We start from the raw sequence: 5,881 nt of genomic DNA, 5'->3' as shown, positions 1-5,881 counted from the left end.
TAACCAAACTTTTATTACATTGCGACCTATTAACTTTGTGTGAAAAATTTATATTGAGTTTTTGGATAAATAATATCATTGAATATGATCATACGATTCATGTCGTTGTTTGCATTCGTTAATATGTCGCATATTCTTGATAAAAATCTTATTAGTTCGATAAGACTTCTGACAAATTATCTCACAATACGTAACGAAATACATCCTTTTAGATTCTTAGATAGAATTAATGAAATGAAATGTCAAGATCAAAGGCAATTAAATATACATACCTCAACAATTTGGTGGGTAAGCTAGGCTAACTACATTTACTTGTACACTTTTTTATTAATATCTTTCACCAATTCTCCGAGGAAATCTTTGACTATATATATATATATATATATATATATATATATATATATATATATATATATATATATATATATATATATATATATCTTTCACCAATTCTCCGAGGAAATCTTTGACTATATATATATATATATATATATATATATATATATATATATATATATATATATATATATATGATCAGTTGAGTACTTTTTTTTCGGTGCGGACTCGTGAGGACACCTTAAAAAAATTGAAAAAATAATAATAAATACAAATAATAAAATCGAGCATCGTACTATATCGGAGAGAAAAAAAATTGGAAACATTTTTTTGGATCGTTAAAATTGAAGCATGGACCATTTTTATGATCCATGATTCACTTTTTATGATCTATGATTCAATTTTAATAACCCAAAAAAAATTTCCAATTTTTTTCTCTCTGATGTAGTATTATGCTCGATTTTATGATGTGTATATTTTTTTTCAATTTTTTAAGGTGTCCTCACCGTAAAAAAAGTACTCACCGGAACCGGACCCTTTATATATATATATATATATATATATATATATATATATATATATATATATATATATATATATATATATATATATATATATATATATATATATATATACACACACACACACACACTCCGTCGTTTTGTGTTATATATGCATTGTATAACAAATCTATCCTAGTGACAGATCCGAGCCCTCACCCTCGCACTAGGACCCTTACGCTTGGCACCCTCGTACCCAGGTCTAATTCCTGATGACAATCTTCGGTCAACAATAGGACAAAACACAGTTGGTCGTCTCCCAGAGCAAAACATGTAGCACCCACGGCGCTGTCCTCTGTTTACTATGCACCAAGAGTAGATGACCACTAGTGGTGCACGATACTCCAATGGGACTCCTCCACGTCCTGTCGGCCCAGACGGGACAAAGGCCACCGTTGGGATCGTGCACTAGGGACATCAGGTATAAAAAGACCCTTCTTCTCCGGTATAAGGGATCATATTCTCTTAATCTAAACCCTAATTACCTTATCCTCAGACATACACTAACTAGACCGTCGGAGCTTCATCCCAAGATCAGCTACCGGACGTCGACTGACGTTATCTCTTGATTGTTGTGATTACAGGGCTCAACCCAACCAGAATCAACAAGTAATGGTGTTAAGTCCAAGGTCCATATCACAACAGGCCCAAAGGGCAATTTGGGAAGCATGGAATGGAATTGAGGATTCCATAATCATTTTATGTACTTACAATGAGATTAATGATGGTTTTATATAGTTGACAACTTTCATTTGAGTATTCAATGAGTTAGGAACAAACTATGTGAGTTTTGGAATGTGAAATTGAACAATAGACTAGTTAACCTTTCTTTTACAACTTGAAGATCATAATGTTCTTAAAGGTTTCAATGAACACTTAATTAATATATTAAATGAGATATTTTTGGAGGATAAAACACCTCTTAATCATGTATGAGAAACCATACAAGTGGTGCAAAACGAATTAGAAAAGGGTCTTCAAGAACTATGCAAAGTAGAATGTTATTATGAGACAAATTCCACTTTTTAGGCATATAGACCCTTCCACATGACCCCGTGTGAAATTCCACACGCCCCATGTGGAACCCCCTGTTTGGGAAATGTTTATTTCCTCATAACTTTTGCATACGGACTCAAATTTACGCACGATTTTCGCCTACGTTCATAGTTTTTCATAAGGCATGTATTAAACAAATAAAATTTAGTAATAGAACCCTTTAGGGGTATTTTGGTCATTTTATTGACTTTCACCTACTTGTTATATAGGTGGTGTTTGAGAGTGTTGCTCTAAGGAAATGGAATAGAAGAGGACTAGATAATATACATGTGATTGAGGTGAGTACGTGTTGGCATTTTCCCATTTTGGGGTACATGGAAAAATGATTTTTAAGATAATGAAACACTAATGTTTTGATATATGAAATGTTTTGAAATGAAAGTGTTAAATGTTTTTGGAAAAAAATGTTTTGAAAGAATGCCTTGAATGCAAAAATGTTTTTGAAAGCAAAGAACTAATGTTTTGATAGTATGTTTGAAATGTATTGAAATATAGACGTTTTACTTTTGAAATGAGTAGTTTGATACTAACGTATGAAATGTGTAAAACATGGAAAGTAATGAGAAGAAATGGAAAATAATAAAAATAATTGGAAAGAACTGGAAAGTAATGAAAAGAATTGGAAAGAACTGGAAAGTAATGAAAATATTATATTGCTCGAGTCATGATGTCCCTGTAATGAGATATAGAGGCATCTATCAGGATAAGACTGTTGGATTAGGTGTCTAAGCCCATAACTATAATTGTTATGTACTTGATTTGATAGTAGCATGGTCCTTTTGGGTTGCCTTCACCATAGCAACTTGACATGATGAATTATGGAGAAAGAGGTTGATAAATGATTTATTAATTTATTATAAGAATAATATATTAATTGAGAAATCATATTATTTAATTAGATTTGAGTATTGGATTAAACCCACGCTCATATGAATCACTTCATGGAATTTATCACGAGTGATTGTGAGACGATAATATCGTATAATCTTTAAACCAAGATATATAAGTTGTTGTTTACGAGTTGGTTGTACATTGATAATGCGTAAACGCATCAGTAACTTGATTTTCTAAAACGTGTTGGTGTGTATGATTTGATGAGTAAATAGTACAAGCATATAAGTCAAAGTTTATTTGTTCCTTTTATCCTAGGAGGGTAAGAGCGGTATCTTGGGCCCCTCAATTATTTTGTGTTGACTTATGTGTCGGTCCCGATCAGGACTGAATTGATGTGTTCAATTAAGTTCTAAGTCAAACAAATCAGAAGTCAGGAAACAAACTGTTACCCATTAAGAATGATTATGTTCCATGTCTTTGTCCACACAATATCTTGCAGAACGGAGGATTATATGGTCCCTTATCTAAAGGACGCGTCATTGACTAGGTCAGAGTTCGACAGCGGCTTTTGAGAGCTATGATTGCTAATCAGATTCTGAAGTTGCATTGGCAGTTATAGTTATTAGACTTATCCAAGTGGGAGATTGTTGCATTAGGTGTCTAAACCCATAACTATAATTGGTATGTATTTGATTTGATAGTAGCATGGTCCTTTTGGGTTGCCTTCACCATAGCAACTTGACAGGATGAATTATGGAGAAAGAGGTTGATAAATGATTTGTTAATATATTATAAGAATAATATATTAATTGAGAAATCATATTATTTAATTAGTATTGATCAGAAAATAATTTAGTGATCAAAAGAGACTGATTAAAAGTAAGGGGACTAATATTGCAAATCATTGGTAGTTGCAAGTTGGCCTGATGGACTCCTAAAGGAAGGAGTGGACGGAATCTATGGGAAGCCCATAAAGATTTCATCCAAGGGGCCTTCTAAAAGGATTCCATGGATTGCTTAAGGCCTAAGCAGAGAATTAGGGTTTCCACCTAAAACCCTAGCAGCTCAGCTATATAAGGAACCCTTGGCTTATGATTTTCGGCCCTATGCATTCTTAGAGAACCCTAGCCGAATTCAAGAAGACTCCATCACCTCTCTCTTGTTCATTCTTTGCTAAGTGGTGTTTGTGACTCCATTAGAGGTGCAACGCTTGAGGCACTAAGCTCATGAAGGTCAAGATCAAGTTGTCAACAAGAAAGGTATTCTTCTTGTTAGAACAAAGTTCTAGTAGGATCGATTGATTCTAAGCAGAAAAGCAATAAATAAAGTAATAAAGAACACAATAATGGTTTAACTGATGTCAAATGATTAAGCTTTAACACCTCAGAAGAGCTCGATTAAGAACTTCGACTGTAGAGGTGTTTAGGGTTACAATGCAATAATAATAATAATAACGACCGTATATAAGGCATACATGCATGCACTATATATAGCTTAACCTTAATCAATAATCACGGATGGACAGGCCCAATCCGGATATACTTAAACAAAGCCCATGACGCAACACAAAATACCCAACAATCTCCCCCTTTGCGTCAATGGAGCCGAGAGCTCAGTTTGGTTGAGCTATAGAAGACTTCTTGATGGTCTTAAACACCTTCAGTATAATGGCCAGTAGAGTATGACGAAACGTAATATACCACCGAAGCATGTCAGTGAAGTTCTTCTTGTCTGACTCATTGTTGTGCTTGCACCGATGGATAATATTGGTTATGTGATCCAAGCAGTCCGTTGAGAATAGATGCTTATCAACAAGAGCGAAAAGAAATATGTTAGCTTCGCCTCTTGTGAACATCACTGTGAGATGTGTAGAATCAATTTGACCCAGCTTCATCTTGTTCACATCTCCAGGCTTTACAGTTGGATTCACAGTTGGTTTCTTCTTCAAAACACTAGCAATCTCCTGATCCATTGTAGCAACTTCATGGACATAGGAAGCCAACATCCTCTTCAGATGATCTAGGATCGGCTCATACTCCTTCGCATTAGTGAGCAAAATGTTGTACAATAAGATCCAATCATGAGGATTTAAGTTAGGAGGATCTGCCAGGGAAATCATAGAAACCGAGTTGTCTGAACCTCGGGTTATCTTGAAATTAACATTAATAAATTTCCTTGCAGGCGAAGGTTTCAGCACCTTGACTGTTGTAATCTTCTGTGCACTCCAAGTCAGATACTGCGGCTGATCGAACTTGAGATAAAAATCAATAAGTTCACGATCAACTTGAGGATGAGGTGAGGGAACTTGAACTGTTGAATCAAAACAGTGAAAAGTAAATGCCTTTCGTGTTATAGGCATATCAAACTGTGAGTCCTTCGTATTCTCACAATCAAACGAAGCTACAGGTTCCAGCCAGAACGTGCTTGGAAACTCTATCGCTTCTTTGATCAGCGTTTCCCTAGTCCAAGGAGGAAACAAAGCCTTTTTGCAAATTAGAGCATCATGCTCTTCCTTCTTCTTTCGCTCCCTCTCTACTTCTTCTTTTGCAACCCGAAGGTTTTCATCTAACTCCTGATCCCTTTTCTTCCGTTTCAGGTCATCAGCAATAGTTTCTTGATGTTCATCACTATCATCAGCAAGACCTTTCTTCTTTTCTTGATTACCAGAACCCGAAGCTTTATCCTTCGGTTCTGTTTTGACAGTGACCTTCGGTTTAATAGGAGTAGTTTTCTGAGCACCTTCTCCCCCTTGTTTCGGAGTAACCAATCGCTCCGAAACACCCTTCATTTCACGTAGAAGTTCAATTGCAGGAAGAATCTTGGAGGTCAGGTGATTCCAGATGGTCAGTGTAAGAATGGGATCATGAGCATGAAGAACATTGTGCAGCATATTAAGAACGTCACCCGCACAACTTCGAAAAACGACACGCTCAGTTTTCAACAAAGAAATTTCCCGATCGGCTTGAGCCAGTTGAACCTTCTGGACTTCAACGTTAGTGGTTTGACGAGCAAGATCTTCCATCAATTTGTTCTCCTTTGCTAAATCAGCATGGAGCTTTTCAAGACGAGAATCCACTGAGCTAAGAAGAGAAGTG

Source organism: Lactuca virosa, chromosome 3 (assembly GCF_052849685.1).
Source record: "Lactuca virosa cultivar CGN04683 chromosome 3, Lactuca_virosa_CGN04683_v6, whole genome shotgun sequence".
Lineage (NCBI taxonomy): Eukaryota > Viridiplantae > Streptophyta > Magnoliopsida > Asterales > Asteraceae > Lactuca > Lactuca virosa.
This window is presented reverse-complemented; position numbering follows the sequence as displayed.